This window comes from Balaenoptera ricei, chromosome 9, assembly GCF_028023285.1.
Source record: "Balaenoptera ricei isolate mBalRic1 chromosome 9, mBalRic1.hap2, whole genome shotgun sequence".
NCBI lineage: Eukaryota > Metazoa > Chordata > Mammalia > Artiodactyla > Balaenopteridae > Balaenoptera > Balaenoptera ricei.
In genome coordinates this window covers 103931910-103950682 of record NC_082647.1, presented here as the reverse complement: position 1 = coordinate 103950682, position 18773 = coordinate 103931910, and the positions used below count along the sequence as shown (strand labels likewise).

General features: G+C 42.1%; 1 protein-coding gene across 1 annotated transcript in view; it reads left to right on the top strand.

The window, feature by feature from the left end:
* C9H7orf25 (chromosome 9 C7orf25 homolog) overlaps positions 1-18773 on the top strand; it is a 198909-nt gene that overhangs the window by 21384 nt on the left and 158752 nt on the right. The gene's annotated exons all lie outside the window — the stretch shown is intronic.

The following is an 18773-nucleotide window of genomic DNA, read 5'->3' as shown; positions in this document are numbered from 1 at the left end:
TCTGGCCTTTGTTTACCCTTTTTCCTTCTCACCTTATAAACCACCTTAAATCCTTTTTTGAATCAAAGTGGTGATACAAGTAAAATAAGCTCCTATTAAATGTTCTGTGATTTTAATAACCATCAATTTATTATGTAAAGTCATGTATGACAAAAGGGAGTGAACCATACAATGTCACTAGCAGAGCATTTTTGGACGTGATGCGTGATTCTGTGTTCCGTATTTTACCACGGGTAATGTGGAAGAAATGAAACCATTTGGCAAGAGGCAGAATTTGGGAGGGGGGGAGCCATCTCACGGTATTTATATTCTTTGTGTCATTTTCAGACTTGATGTCTCTGTCATCAGTTCTAGTTTGTTCCATTATTAATGCCACCATCTGGTGAGATTCTAGCCCTCTTGGCATTTCGTCTGTTGAAGATTCTCGTGATCCTAGCCTATAAAAGAAAAACAATGGGCACAGTGTGAGTAAGGCCCAGAAAGTAAATTTACTTCTGCCCCTAAAAGGGTGCCCGTGCATTCTCTGCTGTGTCCCTTTCTCTTCCTGTTTTGCACAATGTGTATTGGAGATAGGGAACATATATTCTGCCTGCATGATTTCTAGAACATAGAACACTGTTTCAAAAGACAAAAATGTGACAGTAGAGCAAGGTTACAGTTCTAAGGAAAATTCTGCAGGAAGAAAATCAAATGGGAGATGCTAATAAATCCTACTGATTTTTGAATTTCTGAGAACCAAGTGAGGCGATGGCTTGACCACAGCAGAGTGGCTGTTTTGTTTCCATATTTATCAAGGGTGGTAGGGTGGGAGCCAAGCAGACTGGTGGATTGTAAAAGGTACACGAATGAAGAGGGAAAACCGACAAAAATAGGGTGATCAAAACAAATCTGGAAGGTCAACCAGGAGTCCCTACCTCAAGTCAGGGAACAGAGTGTGCTTACAGGCAATGGGACTCCCAGGTGGGTCTGTTGGTGTTTCCTCAGTGGCACCGCTGGACTCCGAACAGCCATCATGTCATCCAGGTCGGTGACATTGCTGACGTCTGGCTCCTGGATTGACGCTTGACTGGTCTCCTGGGAGAGAGGGCAGATGGTCCATCCGTGGTTGCTTCATTTTCAGCTGGCTACGTAACCACAGTGTAATCAATCATCTGTTGAGCCTTGGCTAGGTGGAATAGTGATTTGTTCTGTAAGCCTGGGACTTAGGTTCTCAGGTGGCAAAGTTTGAGATAACGCTGAAAAATAACAATGACAACAACAACAAATGAAACATGACTCTCTGTTAGATTATTCTCTTCATTCCATTGCATTTATCCCATTCCTAAATCAAGGCAATTAAGTCAGAGAAAAGGGACAATGCAAGCTATTTTAGGAAAAGTTTGCTTTCACTAAAAATCACGCCTGACATAAAAGATGCTCAACGTTGCTAATTATTAGAGAAATGCAAATCAGAGCTACAGCTTCACCTCAAACCTGTCAGAATGGCTATCATTAAAAAGTCCACAAATCATAAATGCTGGAGAGGGTGTGGAGAAAAGGGGAGTCCTCCTGCACTGTTGGTGGGAATGTAATTGGTGCAGCCACTATGGAGGATGGTATGGAGGTTCCTTAAAAAACTAACAGTAAAGTTGCCATGTGATCCTGCAACCCCACTCCTGGGCATATACCTGGAAAAGATGAAACCTCTAATTCAAAAAGATACATGCACCTCAGTGGTCACTGCAGCACTATTTACAGTAGCTAAGAGACGGAAGCAACCTAAGTGTTCATCAACAGATGAAAGGATAAAGAAGATGTATATACATAATGGAATATTTCTCAGCCATAAAAAAAATGAAATATTGCCATGGATGGACCTAGAGATTTATCATACTAAGTAAGTCAGACAGAGACAGACAAATATTATATGATTATCACTTATATGTGGAATCTAAAAAAAATACAAATGAATCTATTTACAGAACAGAAACAGACTCACAGACATAGAAAACAAACTTATGGTTACCAAAGGGGAAAGGGGGGAGGGATAAATTAGGAGTATGGGATTAACAGACACACACTACTATATATAAATAGATAACAAACAAGGACCTACTGTACAGCACAGGGAACTATATTCAATATCTTGTAATAACCTGTAATGGAAAAGAGTCTGAATAGATATATAACTGAATCACTTTGCTGTACACCTGAAGCTAACACAATATTGTAAATCAACTATACTTCAATAATAAAAAAATAATCATGCTTGCATCACATGGTCCAGTTAATGCAAGCCCTCCTCCATTTCCTTTTATAAGAATTGCTCTTGGCCTCTAAATGTTGATACAAGTGATCAGATAACCAGGTCTGGAAAATAATGAATTTACCAAATTTGTACATTGTAAGGCATTTGTTATGTTAAATCAAGGCAACGTCTTTCCATAAATACGGCACTTGTATTTGAATGTGTCCTGAGAGGGGAAATAATCTTTCCTATAACTAGAAATCAACAGAAATACATGATAGTCAACCCAACATATTTAAATTTCAAGAAATTTCTTTTACCATGCTTGCTTTTCCTTGCTCAAATCTCTCCAAACAGTGGTTTAGACGACTGACGTGTTCTATGCTTAGCCAGGGATGGGACGGTTGCAAGCCAGAGCAACACAGAGAATAAACTTTTCATTCAAGAAGAATCTTTTCATTAAGGAAGAAACAAAGTCATACTGAACAAATTTTCTTATCGATGAACTCCTAAGTCGGAAAGTATAGAAAACAAATTTTCAACTTCAGAATCATCATAGCAAAATACAAGCAAAATACATGCTAAGATGTCTGGCTGCCAAAAGTCAACTAGAGTATAAAAGCACTATGTTTCTAAGAACTCGAACATAAATTCATTCACTCTGAAAATGTCAGCTTCTCCAAAGGGTTTGCGGTGACTAGGAGAGAGAAAACTCAAATTCAAATGGGAAAGCAACTCAATTGAGGTGCTGAGCTAGAAATAATATAGACATCGGATGCAGGCTGGAGGGATCGCCGCCCTGAGTTATCCGGCTCCAGCAGCTGATAATTAATATTGTGTTTCATTCATAATGCCTGTGACTTCAGCCAGCTGCCAACTACAAACTGGCAGTTGCCATCTGCCTCTAAAAGGACTAAGTCACAAACTGCTGCAGCTGCTGACCTTCAACACACCCTGAAAGGAGTTCAGGGTGGAGATGAGGAATGAGGCACCCTGCGCTCTGGGAAAAACTGGCAGAACAGGCCTTTAGATAGTTAGATATTTTCAGGAGAGGAATTTTTTTGGGGGGGGTGGTGAATCTTTCTTTTTTCAAAAAATTTTTATTGGAGTAGAGTTGATTTACAATGTTGTGTTACTTGCTGCTGTACAGCGCAGTGCATCAGTTATACGTGTACATATATCCACTCTTTTTTAGATTCTTTCCCCATATAGGTTATTACAGAGCAGGAGAGGATTTTATGAGCCCAATTCTTGCATCTTCTCATATCTAGAAAAGCACTAAAATCATTAACGGTGAATCTGCTCCTCGTGACTAGCAGCAAGCCTCTGGGAAAACGTGTGTGCGTGCCCCCCTTCACTAAAACCATATATAACACTGACCTTCCCCCCCTACCCCTTTGGAGCAGTTTCTCGGAGCTCTCTGAAATGCTGTCTCCGGGGCTATAGTCCTCATTTTGCCCCCAAATAAAACTTAACTCACAACTCTCACATTGTGCTTTTTCTTTTCAGTTGACACAGCCCAGGCAATCATTCATCACCCACCTTTCCCTCCATCTTTCCTTAGTGAGGCATGGGGGAACCATCTCCAAATTTATCCTGTCTGAGAGCATGTGTCCAGAAGGCAGAGGTGTGAGGGAAATAGATGAGGTGTGTCTTCTGAGCTACGCTCCATTCCTACTTCTTCCCTAAACTGCATATTTCTTCCAAAATCTAGTTCGTAGTTTCTCCTGCCTTAGTTAGTACATTCCCGAGGCCACCTGGGGTCTGGACTGTTCCCAGTGCTCAGAGCATTTTCTCCACTGCAGCGATCGGGCTCTCAGGACAGCAGGCTCGCCTTCTTGGGTCCTTGTTGGACCTGGTCACCTCTGTCACCCAAGTGGCCCAATGGCCCAGGCTCAGAGGCACACTGGGCTTTAAGACGCACAGTCCAGTGGGCAGAAATAGAAGATTTTACAGAAAGGTGTAAAATAAGACCTTCTTAGTCTCACCCTCAAGAATATTCTCTGTCAACCATTTGGTTATACATCCCTCTAGATATTTTCATCTCAGATGCTACATTATCATCGCAAAAGAGTGAAACTCTATGGACATTGCTTAGGAATTTGCTTCCTCCTCCCCCTCCCCCATTAAAATACATATAAATTGAGCATTAATCATATCAGCTCCGAAAACCTGTCTTCAGGCATCCTAGACCAAAGGGCCAGTTTCTTCACAGGAGAAAAATGTTGGTTTGTTTTCTATAGAGATGTACCTTTTCCTTATTTATTTATTTGTTTATTTCTGTAGGAATGTACCTTTTCCTTTCCAGAGATTTTTACCTTCAGGCCCAGTGAAGACACTGTGTATCTGCCTTTTATTCTACAAGAACGAGGCCTAACCAAGGATAAAACAAGAGCCTTTCTAAAGACAAACCCCACTACCACCCTTAGAACCACTGGGTGCCCATTTCTGAAAGTTTTATGAGTTCTCTTTCCTTGAAATTTTAGAATACCACTGAAGAAGTATTGTGGTCCAGTCTCAAAGTAGCGATCTATTTTCCATAAAATTTGTAATATTAATAAATAAACTTTTGTGTGATCATTAATTATTTTTCACTTTACTAGACAGGAAGCGAAAACCCCAGACTGTCTGCTTTGTCACATACATGAAAAGAAATCCATAAGAATTCGTTTAGAATGAATTTAGAATCATTGTTCCACCGAAGTAATTTTTGGTTTCCTTGATGAAGCTTTTGTTATCTGTTCAACCCAATCGTTCTGTCCCTTAGCCTGTGAGATTGTTACTTGATCCTGCTGATTCTGTCAGAGAAAACCTTAGGAAGATTATTCAAGACATCTTTAAATAAACAAAAGGAAAGTCAAAAGGGCATGGAGACAGGCGCTGTGAAAAGGCTCACCAATTAGCCCTCTGGATTAGATATTCAGGAAATGTGAGTGAGGGAATTTGGTTTATGAGCGCTTTGTTTTTCCTTTGAAAGATGATTGTTGACATCCCCAGGTCCTAATGTACATCTGATCCCTCTACAGGATCTCGGTTGTTAGGGGATTTGTCTTGCTCTGTAGACACAATAGCAACCTTTTAACCCTTTGGTCGGAGATGTCCCTGCCATGACCAGCCCAGTGTGCTCTATTGAAAGGTTTCACGTTTCTCTTTGCTCTAATCCCATCCTGCACCTGGGAAAATGCATACCACCTACATCCCGGATCTCTCTACCGGCAGCTTTCCTATCACAATATTTTAGGAGGGCGTCTGAGGACCCAACAGCAGCTATGGATCTCCACCCGCCCATGAACCGGAGACTCTTATCATGTCCCACGGTCCCTCTGCATCACTGAGAGGAAACAGGAGCTGGGCCGGATGTTCTGGGTGGGCCTCTTTTTAAAAAAAAACATTTTATTTTATTTATTTTTTAAAAAATTTATTTTATTGAAGTATAGTTGATTTGCAACGTTGTGTTAATTTCTGCTGTACAGTATACATTCTTTTTCATATTCTTTTCCATTATGGTTTATCACGGGATACTGAATATAGTTCTCTGTGCTGTACAGTAGGACCTTGCTGTTTATCCATTCTCTATATAATAGTTTACACCTGAGCAGGCCTCTTTAAGATCTTCACCAGGGACCTCACCAGCCATCTCTCTGTCTTAGCTTCCCCAAACACCATGACCAGCCCTAGCGCATCGCTGGTCTTAATGGGGACTCCTTTGTGTAATACTGTCACTTTATTCCTTCAACTGCCCATGACTTTGGGAAAGGAGACCAATAAATGTCTCCTCCAAGGACATTTCCCTCTCTCTAGTCTCTCCTTTTGCATCTATCGAAGCCCCTCGTATCACATGATATGGTTGCCCTCTGTGGCTCTTCTGTGCTTTGAAGCGTTTTCCCAAAGCTTGTTGAGGGTACTGCCTGCTCCCGGCGCCTCTGCACTCTCCCGTAGAACTGTGTGCTTCTCAGGGAGAGGGACAGAGAAGTTATGGCCACACACCACGGTCACCAGTCCAGATGGTTCCCTGGAACAGGTGTGGGATTCACAGCAACACACCAAGATGTTTAGTACGGTGGACTCAGTTTTCAGGGGAGGAAGCTAGGGGTCTGGGCGGGTAAGTGACAAACCCACAGCGACAGGGTCCTTGGTCCCGTGGCTAGACTAGGGACCAGCTCTCCTAATGCTTTTCTGCTCACTCCCATTCTCACCATCTGCTGCAAACACAGCTCTGCTGCAGACAGGTATAACCAGGCAGGATGGGAACCCTCGTGATTTTGAGTTAGAAACACATATACGCTTCAGAAATGATGAAAATGTACATGTATCTTTAAATCAGGAAATTCACCAAGATGTAAGACTTCACCAACTGACATTTCCTATGACTTGAGAGATCTATCTAGACAAGGGTTTGTTTTTCTAAGAATTAGCTAGATTTTTTTCCTACTGCAGATAATCCCTGGAAAGAGAACTTTTCTTTTGTCTTTTAATTATAGGTTTCTACTACTCTGACAGTTTCTAAATTCCTGTCATATTTAAAAGCATTGTAATAGTAATAGATAACTCTGTTTCTGAAAATCCAAATTTGGAAAATTTTGTTTCTAAAAGTGCCCTGGTTTTATTTGTTTCAACCAGGATTTCATCGTTAACAGACATTCATATATTAAAATATTTATTATGTTTATTTTTATTTTTCCAAGTATAAAAGTAACGTATATTAACAAGAACTTTGGAAACCACAGAAAGTAGAAAGGACTTCAAAGTACTCCATAATTCTACTCCTATAGTTAACATTTTAGTACCTTCTTCCAGTCTTTCTGTGTCATTTTTTGTATATTACATATATAATATAATATATATTATATATATAAAAATATGTATGTAATATACATGACCTCTTATATGTAAATTTCATATATATGAAGATCACTGTGTTTTATATATACATATATATGGTAATTTGAACATTTGTAATAGTAAGAACATTAACAATAAAATTATCCAAATGTTATTATAAAAATGTAGATAGAAAAGACAGTTGGTTTTTAAAAACAGGAATATGGTTAAAATGATGGAGCCTGTTTTCAAATGTAAATAAGGACACTGATGGACTCAAATAGCTATACATAATAGATGAATGAAAGTATAAAAATATGCATATCAGTAGTTAAGGAGGAATATAAATAGTACCTATTTACAATACAAAGCACTTTGTTCCAAAAGGTCATTTGCAGATTGTGCTGGGAGGTTTGCATTGAGAGCCGGAGGACATCTTCCCTGGCAGAGGGGCGCGGGCACTTTCATGCCGGAACACTGGTTGGGGGGTCCCGAGGTTGGGCCTGGCTGGGCTCCAGAGGTGTAAGTGAGGGGCAGGCAGATGAGGCTGCAGAGAATGGGGCTCAAAGGAGTTCCTCTGGGGGTGCAGCTCTCTTTCCTCTTTGCCTTCCTCACTCCCCTCCTTTCCTCTGGCTGCTACTGAGGACAGCACTGAAGTGGGGGTCAGAGAAGGGGAATGGTGGGGGGCTTCCCTTCCCTCTCTCCTTGCATCGTCTCCTCTCTTTCTTCCTCTCCCCTCTTTCCACCAGCTATGCTTTCAGAAGACTAGATGCTCCTGGCCCGGGACCTGGGGGTCAGAACCAAAGAAGTGTAAGGAAGGTGACAGGTGAGGGTGGGCTTGAGTCTGTAGGTAGGTTAGCAAGGTGTGGGCCAGGCAGGAGACCCTCTTCGGCTTTAGAGAGAGAAGGGGGTTATTTCACAGCCGTACGCATGCAAACAGCCACTGATCTACAAGGCGCATGTGTGTCTTATGGACAATTCAACAGCATCACCTTGATTTAAAATCCTGGTCACATCAGACAGTAGACAAATCAGTAGGTATATCCAGCTCTAGGAGGTGAAAGGAAAGAAACTGAAAAAGCTAAGTCTACAAGGTACAGGGCATCGAGATATTCTTATTTAAGAAGTTGAGTGCACGTTGGAATTTTTGCAAATTTAGAAGAGGGTGACTCATACCTTACATATGTACGTATGAACTTAGGAAATTTTAACATTGGTTCCTCCTCAGTGGTTTTTACACCTCCAAGAGACACGTCGTTTTCTTTTAAGAGATTCTGGTACGTGTTATCTTCTTCAGGTTTAACCTTCTTATTCATAGGTGCTTATTGTTACGTTGGGCCAAATGACACCAAGTAATGAAATTTATCCAGATCCAACATCGATAGAGGACGTAGATGGTCAACCCTTACGTTGTATCACCAACATCAGAAAAAGTCATACCGGGATAGCAAGGGAAACAAAGTTAAACAAAACAGTGTATTATTTCCAGATTATCTCGAGGGTGGAAGGAAGGCAGGGGCCGTGTGATGATAGGGCTGAGCAGCGAAATTACAGCGCTTGTGGGGAAGAGGTTCATTGGCAAAGCTGAATGGAGACAGACATAGAACATGGGAAAATAATCGAAATCAGGCATAAACAGCCAATAACTCTTTATTAAGTGCCCACAATGTGACGAATGTTGTTCCAAAAAGAGGCTAGAAAATGTGAAGAAATTATCCCAAGTAAATCTTCCTAAATGATTTGGTTGGTTAAATGTTGCTAGAAAGAAAAAATGGCCTGGCATTCTTGCTGAGTCTCAGTTCAGAGGCAAGCAGATTTTGTTCTTGGCTAGAAAAGTGAAATGAGTAAGTCAAGTTCTAAAACAGTAGGACCTTGGGAAAGGTCTGGGGGACGGCCGTGAAAAATCCAACAAAGGTGGGTGGTTCCTGATGCAGTAAAGGAGACATCCTGGCCCCAGGCATCCTGTTGCCATGGCCCATCATTGGGTCTCAACACTGTTAATCTGTAGATTGTCTCATCCGTGGCAAGGGCCAGAGCATGGGCAGAATTGCCATAAGCAAAACTCACAAGACAACAATGACGGGGAACCTCTCATATTAGTCTTTTTAAAAAATGTTTATTTAATATTGGGGTAGGGTCACAATGTCATGTTAGTTTCAGGGGTACAGCAAAGTGATTCAGTTATATGTATCCTTTTTTTTGTTAAAGATTTCTTTTTGATGTGGACCATTTTCAAAGTCTTTATTGAATTTGTTACAATATTGCTCCTGTTTTATGCTTTGGTGTTTTGGCCCCAAGGCATGTGGAATCTTAGCTCCCTGACCAGGGATTGAACCCACACCCCGTGCATTGGAAGATGAAGTCTTAACCCCTGGACCGCCAGGGAAGTCCCTCTATTCTTTTTCAAATTCTTTTCCCATTTAGGTTATTACAGAATACTGAGCAGAGTTCCCTGTGCTATACAGTCAATTTAAAAATAAAGTGAAAAAAATTGTTCCTTTTAAGACTCACAGATTTAGAAAACAAACTTATGGTTACCAAAGGGGAAAGGTAAGGGGAGGGATTAATTGGGAGTTTGGGGATTGACATATACACACTACTATATTTAAAACAGATAACTCGTATTAGTCTTTATCAAAGCCTGTGACTGTTCCACCGGCCAGAATGCTTTGTCAGCTGATCATATGCTATCAGGGGGGTGATGACACCCAGGAAGCCCAAAGACCCTGGAAGTCACCTAGGAGCAAGGGCACCTGAGTTAACTGGACACTTATAACGGCTCCCTCGGCTCCCGCAAGGGGTACGGGAGACAGATCCTGGGCCCTGACCTGCTTTTCATCCCTTTAGTTCACCCAGCCTTTCTTCAGATTAACTAGAGTATGTTTTCTTTTCTGTTTGGTCATTTGTTTCGTTTCTTAGCCTGGTTTCTCCTGATCCTGTTTGGGAAGTGGCATGCTTTTTAAGAGGCATGTTTGAACAGATCGGTATTGTTTTTACTAGTTAATTCTCAGACGGGGGGCTGGGCAGGCCTAATCCCCAACCCTGGGCATGGATGGGCAACAAGGAGCGTTACCACAGAGGGTCCTTGGAGAGGGTACCTTCTCTAAGGGAAGGGAGTGGGCTGAGCAGAGTTCAGGTTTGCTTCTGTGCTGTCTGGTGTGTGTATGAATTTCTAGGAAATACGACTAAAACTATGTGAAAGCTCTTGTTTTCCTTCCTGCTGTTTTCATCCAGTACTCCGTTGAACAACTATCCGTGTTGCTCTAGTCACGTTTAGTTTATTGCTTCTAAGTGCATCTGTCCTATTTCCTTATCTATTCTCCTGCAGTGGATCTCTAGGTAGCTTCCAACTTCCCATGAATACAAATAACTCTGGGATAAACATCCTGATGTACCTAAGAACCGACTCATGAGAGTTCCTTGGGGTACATCCCGGAAGGGGGATTTCTGGATCCTGAAGGATGAGTGTATTAAACTCCAGAGTGACTGCACTCTGTTACATTCCCTACCTACACTGCCAACAAATGCATTTTCTCTTCACTGTATCTAGAATCATGTGGAAGCACACTTTCTAGAATGGAGCCCAAGGTTGTCCGTAGGCTGGTAGTATGGAAATACCAGTTTGACCCCTCCAGATTAAGGTTAGATCCTGGGGCCAGCTGAGTTTTTAGGTGGGGTCGGGTGGCCTCATCCAAAGGAGGGTGTGTTCTTGAGGCAGTTTTCTCACCCTGGCTGTCTAGACTCACTGAAAGAGACATTTAGGCTCCAGTATCTGCATTGGTCATAAGCACCTCCTCCCCACACCCGTTACCTCCCCAGTGATTCTGCTACAGCTTGAGAACCACTGGGTTAGGTCAAGCTTTGGTAGAATAGAGATAGTGAATCTGATGGGGTGGAACATCAAGCCATTCACTTGCATTCATCATCACCATCATCATCATTGTCGTCATCAATACCTAATGCTAATAGTATAAGAACAAAAAGTTACTGAGCCACTTTCCCTGTGCTAGGCACCAAGCTAAACCCCTTATGACAAAGTCCTATTTATCAATAATTCTTACAAGAAACCTACCCCTGGGTACTACTCCCACTTCAGAGATGCAGACCCCTGCCAGGGAGATACAGGTCTCACACATACCACTAAGACACCAGGCTCCTGGAACCCCGCAGCCTGGCTTTCATTCCCTCGGTGCTGCCTTTGATGAGCTCCCTCTGAGATGGAGGTTTGTGGGCCCTTGGAGGTCTCTTGGGGGGTGCCCTTGGGGTCAGTACTGCACGGAGTGAATGGAGTACGGTTGTGCAGAGGGACTAGTTAAAATTCGATGCCCAGCTGAGGCTGGGGAGCCTGGTGCACTGGCAGCCCTTCAGAATTGCCCAACATGAGGCACCAGGGCTCAGTCTCTGTGCCCCTCTTTGGGTCACTGGTGTGATCTTTTCCCAAAGAGGGACATCACTTCGGGCAGGAGGCTCCCCTTGGCACAGAGCAATCTGAGGGGAGAGGGTTGTGTCAGAGCTGGGCAGTAGTTAAAGTGTAAAAGCAGATTTTATTCAGGACTATTGCAAAAGGGGAAAAGTGACCTCAGGATAGAAGCGGGCTTGATTCCATACACAGTGAGAGCAAGCGGGGATTTATAGTGAAGGAGCAGAGTGGGGGCCAGTGGATGGAAAATTACTAAGAGGAAACATCGGGGATGAAGGGGATTCTGGCTAAACCGACCTAACAGGATCTTTGCTGGAGGCGGAACCCAAAGAACAAGGATGGAGGGACACCAATATTCACCCCATTTGGCGTGTGTTCAGTCTGAATTTTGCCCCGGCATTTGTCGCAAAACTAGGAAAGTGGCCACCGAACAAGCTTTTCCTGAACTTAGGCTCTGAGCACATTTCAGTTTCAATCATTAGAGAAATGATAATGGTTTGGCCTTTGAATGGAATGATCATCTAGCCCGATGCCCTGATTTTGCAAAAAAAGAATGGAGGCCGAGGGTGGTCATAACCTGCCCAAGGCCTCACAGTCGGAGAGAGCTTCCCAGGCAGCAGGTGCAGAAGGGATGTGACTGGGTGAGGCCGGCTGGGCTTGTATGTCTGCTCTGCTGTGTGCTCCTGGGCGGGTCACATCCCCTCTGTACCACAGAGACAGAAACATCGGCCCCCTGGAGCTGCTGTGGGGACTGAGTCCAGAGCGGTCCATCCCTCTTTCCCTTTCTAATCCCCAGGCCCGAGCTCCTTCTGCTGCCTTGAGGCTGCCCCATTCATTTATGTGGATGGAGTGCCCTCTCGGAGAAAGTCAGATCTTTTACACTATTATTTTTTAGGATTCTTCTCTACTTGGACCCATTAATAACTTACTGTAAAGCAGAACAAAGTGTCTACACCTTTTTATATGCCAAAGAGGTAGAAATCACCTAAGACATTGGCAGGAGCTAACGTGTAAGACCACAAACACACAAAATATCCAAACCTTTTAGAAATACTATGATTGGAGATTGTTGTTCTCTTCCAAAGAGAAGTAATTTATTTTTGATTACAATTAGGATGGGAGATCTTGGTTAACATTTAAGAGTGTTATCAGGCCTGGGACTTACCTGGTGGCCCAGTGGTAAAGAATTTGTCTTACAATGCAGGGGAGGCGGGTTGGATCTCGGGTCAGGGAACTAAGAACCAACAGGCTGCAGGGCAACTAAGCCCGCGCGCCACAACTAAGACCCGATGCAGCCAAAAATAAATAAAATAAATAATAAATAAATCTTTAAAAAAAAAAAAGTGTATCAGACCTGGGCAAAGTGCGCTCTCTTACAAGATCTCTTGGTGTATCTGCCGTCTTAGGACAGAAAGGGATAAGGAGGCATCCAGCCGCTTTTATGTGTTAAGCACGCCTTGCTTTAACCTGTACTGGCCACACGGGGGCGCTTTAGTCCTTTTCTGCTTAGTCTAGTCGCCCCTCTAATATTAATTGGGCGGCTCCAGGACCAGAACCACATTTTAACCAAATGGATGACCCCTCTTCTAACAAGTACACCAAATGGTCATTTGAGGCGGGCTGTGTCACTAGAAATCAGTGTCAATTTAAATATACGTAGGAAGACAATGCAGACGTTGCAAAGATTGCTTTGTGGAAATGGCCTGTGTGGAACAGGTCATCTTTGAAGCAGAAGAAAATTTGCAAGTACGTCCCAGACTGCATATGTTCTGTTTTTACAGGATCAGTAAATAGAATTTCTCACCAAGTTTGGAAGGGGGAAAAGACGCTATTTTATAAGGGTTCTTGAGCTCTTTGAAAACTTTTTTATTATTGAAAATTTCAAACGTATACAGAGAAAACAGTACAGTTGAACCTGATGGATCATTACTTATTCATGTATATCCTATGCAACTGTATTATCAATACCTGGACAATCTTATTTCAACTATACTTTCTTCAGTGTTATTTTGAACCCAAATCCAGACCAAACCTTCTCATTTCATCTGAATATTTCATTGTGTACCTCTGTAAGAGAGTCATAATACTATTATTCCACCCAAGTAATAAACATTAATTCCTTAATATTCCTGGATATCAAATATCTAGTCAGTGCTCACAGTTTCCTGATTGTCTTGTAAATTTTGTAATAGTTTGTTTTAATCACAATCAAGATATAGTCCGTATGTTGTGGTATTTCTCTTATGTCTCTTAGGATCTATATGTCCTTTCTGTTGTTTAATAAACTGGGTCTTTCATCCTAGAGAACTTCCCACAGTTTGTTTTTTTTTTTTTTAAATAAATTTTATTTATTTATGGCTGTGTTGGGTGTTCATTTCTGTGCAAGGGCTTTCTCCAGTTGCGGCAAGCGGGGGCCACTCTTCATCGCGGTGCACGGGCCTCTCACTATCGTGGCCTCTCTTGTTGCGGAGCACACGCTCCAGACACGCAGGCTCAGTAGTTGTGGCTCACGGGCCCAGTTGCTCCGCAGCATGTAGGATCTTCCCAGACCAGGGCTCGAACCCGTGTCCCCTGCATTGGCAGGCAGATTCTCAACCACTGCGCCACCAGGGAAGCCCTCCCACAGTTTTGATTTTGTTCTTGACTTGACTTTTGTTCTTGTGTTGTTTCACATGTTTTCCTATCCCCTACAATTCCTATTGGGAGTTTAGAGTTATAGGCTTGGTTAGATGCACATTATCTCTCTGACCATAGCCTGGGTTCATTAATACTGAGCAGTTGCTAAACAGTGATACTCCAACTCTTTTTCTGTTTATTAGCTGGAATACTTCTGCAAAGAGACTGTGCCCCTCATCAACTGCATGGCTCACTTAGGTTCGGATCATACAGAAAAGATGGGTAAATGGTGGAGGATTTCTCTCTATTCACCACTTTTCTCAACAATGTGTTCATTCCATAGCATCCACCAAAGGTGACCAATAAAGTTTATGTTGTTGCGTCGTTATGAATTATGGATTTTAAACATATTTGATCTGTTTCAACCCGTTGCAGTTATTGCGTTATCTTTGCCAGGTGGGGGTTTATTCAGGTGGACTTCTGTCGTGGTCCTAGTAGTCACCAAGAGCTGTGTTGCTATTTGGTAAGGCAAGATGTCCCAGGCTCATCTTGGACTCCTGGTTCCTTTGGTGAGAAATGATATTTAAGGCCATAAGCTGGGTGTGCCCGACATTTTATGCTTTCCATCTCCTGAGTCATGAAGAGAAGAGGACCGGGCTTTATCAACCCACTTGTAGATGTGCTGGTAAGATCCAGCAGCAGTGTGCCTTGTTCTATCCTTGCCTCTTTTTCTTCGTATAGCCAACCAGTAGTGCTGGGACAGTGCAGTCAGCAAGGGACTGGTGACTTCTGCTCAGTCTGGGCATTGGATGCACTTGTTTCCTCATGGCACCTAAGGGGAGACCAACTCAACTACAGTTGGGGGCCTGACATTGTGGAAAGAAGCAAGGGCATTGAGCTCACTGACAACCTACATCCAGGTCATGGCCAGCCACTTATTAGCTCTGAGCCATGGCCTAGTTATTTAAACTCTTTGAGCCTCTGTCTCTTAATCTGTAAAATGGAATGAATAACATCTATCTAATACATTTTTTATGGGGATTAAAATGGGTGATCTTTTCTAGCTTACTGATAACCTGTAAAGAGCCTAGCATAGAACCAGATACACATTAATATAGACCATTACCTCACACCCTAAAATAGTAAATTGGGGATGATCATTTTAATCCTAGATAGTAATTAGATACCCTACTTCTAATTAAATCGAGCATCATGCTGCTGTGAAAACAAACAAATAATGAGAAAGAAGTCCAAATAAGGGGACAGGTGAGCTGTTTGCTGGTCTGATTTTATCCGTTAGATTAAGGTCTAAAACATTTCTGTTTTCAGATAAATTTGTTAAGGTAAACACCTTCCCACTTCTCATCTCCCAATACATTAGTGGCAAGCATATAATAAACCTTCAATTTATGAAATCAGGCAGGAGTCCATTTCATAAGCATGAACCTAAAAAGGCCACGTCCAGATGGAAGGGCACCTGAGACCAGTAGATTTCCAAGAGTTTCAAATATGGTGCCATCTTTGTCCCTGTTTTGTCATGTTTATTCCCCTCTGGGAAGGTACCTTCTTCCACCCCTGTTTTACCTTTCTAGTTTGGCCCAGTGCAGTGATTCCTTACTATCCAAATTTCTGTTCTTTGACCCTGTTTCTCACACTCATAAAAATCCCCAGAAGTAGGACTGGGACCATTGCCCATGTAAATATATGTACATGAAATCAAGCCTGTGACCAGCACTCTTATGCCTTTTGAAAGATCCCAAAGGAAGAAATGAATGCAGGTAGAAGTATTCTTGTGTATCACATCATCAAAATGCAGATAATATATTCTGAGGCTCAACTGTGGGACCCCTCCAGTGCTATGTACACATATCTGTTCACACTTACCTCACCACACTGCATTCTTCGTTTAGTTGACTGAGAGCAAGGACTATTTTTTTTTAATGTTAAGTGGCAGTGGTATTACATGAAAGCTTAAAGATACTTCTTTAATGGTGGTCACTGAAATCTGTTAAGATTCCTTCCAAAAGACTGGTTTTCATTTTAAAATAACATATTTGAATTGTATAAAATTTATAAAATAATGACAAGAAAAAAGATAAACGATCCTCTCATCACCTGTATAACTACTGTGAGCATTTTGCTTTCTTCCAATACATAATGAAATTTTAGAAAGTATAGTTTACACATTTTCAGTATTGTGTTTTTCTTAATCTAACATGGTGTCATAAACATTATGTTGTTACATAGTTATTATAATCATATTTAAATAATTGCACTATTTTGGAAACTTAGATTATTTTCTGTTTTTCTGGAAATAACAAATAGCACCATAATAAATATGTTAGTGCATATAATTTTTAAATGAATTTTGAATTATTTCTCCATGAAAAAGTTAAAGATATGGAATTTCTCTATTAAAGGATATGAATATTTTTATGGATGGTGACACATACTGTCTAGTTACTCATAAAAATTTTATATCATGTTATAACCCTGTCACTCTTATGCATGAATATCTGTTTCACCACACTTTGGTGAGATGTGGGTGTTTTTCTTTAAACTCTTGGGAAAAATGGAATTGCATTTGATTATCGTTGAGGATAAGCAGTTTTTCATGTTTTGTAACTAGTTGTTCTTCTTTAGGTTATAGAATGATGGATCTTGACTAGATCTTAGCAATCATCTGGTCCATTGTCCTTCAAATTTTTTTAATCACAGTAGTATGCATTTTTCAAATGAGATTTACACACTCCAGTCTCTAGAACAGCTACAAATACAAGTGCTCTGGTTGGAGTGGGAGTGGAGAGTCCTGTAAGCCCTACCACTCAACTTTCCTTCAACTCATGAGACTGCTCCATGAAACCCCTGGTCTCTGGGAAAGAGTTTGCAAATCACCCATTTGCCTGTAGCGTGGTCTTACCCCCTTCGTAGACATTCCTGCTGAATCCCTGCAGAACTAACTTAGTGACCTGTGGAACCACAGCCTGTGTGATCAGAAGAAACAAAGTGCTATGAGGGATGCCAAGGACCGCCCACAAAATCCCACTGGGCAGGTAGGCAAGGAGTGGTGTTGAGGAGGTGTGTGTGGGTGGGTGATGGTGCTGGGAATATTTCTGCTGAGGAGCAGATATAACCTTTCTCTTAGAGGACAGCCTTTCACATTACTGAACAGTACACCTAACATTGGTATCTAAACATTTATCTTGCAAAGTTGAAACAATAATGGGTGTAATGACTCACATTACAAAAGGACCATAGGGTCTCTTTAAGTGGCATCTTCTTGGGAGCTTATTTGCAAATCATTAAATACTTAATAGAGGGAGAAAGAAATAATTGATATGCTCTGGGCCACTGGTGTTTAAGCAGCAATCAGATATAAAAACAAATCGGATCTGAAGTTACACTGATTTATGTGTCTGATTTTGAAGTTTTGCCTTTTACTGGCCAGGGAGCTAAAGAATGAAATGATGCGATTTTATATCTAGGGACCTGCCCATGAAAAGTTATTTCTCCAGTCCATACACGCCTGCTGGTGTTGCCTCTGCGGTGCATTTCAACGTGCATACCAGCCCCCTGGGGATCTTGTTAAAATGCACAGTCTGGTTCAAAAACTCTGGGGAGGGAATGGGGCATCTTCATTTCTGACAAACTCCCAGGTGGTACAAATGGTGTTGGTTTCTGGACCACACTTTGAGTGGTGAGGGTCTAGGGAACCTTTCAACAGAATCGAAATTTCCTCCATTGTTCCTCTCTTGGAACAAATTAGGACCACTTTTTTTCCCCCTACAGATAATAGCGTTCAAAAATTAGAATCACTCGCTCGAATGAAACAGACACCACTGACCAACTAACTGATCAATCAACTAACCAAATACAGACACTTCAGAAGTTTTTCTGTTCCTTACAATACTCTCACGCTCTTCACCAAATCCCGCTTTCATACTTGTTATCCCTTCACCTCGTAGGTTAAATACAAACAACTCACAGAACTGAAGAGCCACTTACTTAATGAGCAGATATTGAGTGCATTGATGAACCACTTAATGAGCAGATATTGAGCCCAGTGTGTGATTTTCTGGGGTTTCTCAACATTTTGGACTGGATTATTCTTTGTTGTGGAGGGCCGTCTTGTAGGATGTTTAAGAGCATCTACTCACTAGATGGCAGTAATATTCCAGCTCCCCCCTCTCCCCCAGCCGGACACTGTTCTGGACAATCAAAAATGTCCCCTGGGGGATGGGGAGTCACCCTGGTTGAGAACCACTGCTCCAGACTGTGCATGGCTTGGGGAACAAACAGAAAAAACTTTTGAGTGGAGCAAGGAAGAAAGCAACATTTTCGATTGTCGAATCTCGACCTCGACAAAGTCAGGGACAAGGTGCTGGGATCTCTGCTTCAGCCACTGCAGAGTAAGGACCACTGTACTTGAAGATCTTGGCTGCCACCTTCCAAACTTTGTATGGGTGCGTCTCACTGGTGGAACCCAAAGCATTTGCTGAACCCTACTTGCAAGGGTGTTCAGGAAATGTGGTGGTTAGCTTTTCACCTCTGCAGTGAAGGAAAGGCTCTCTAGAAGAGTGTGGAATGGACATAGAGTGGGCCAGTCCATAGGTCCACCCCTCCCCTAAGCCTCAGAATTCCCAGGTAGCAGCTACACCTGGAGAAATGGAAGTTCGGCTAAACCAAAAG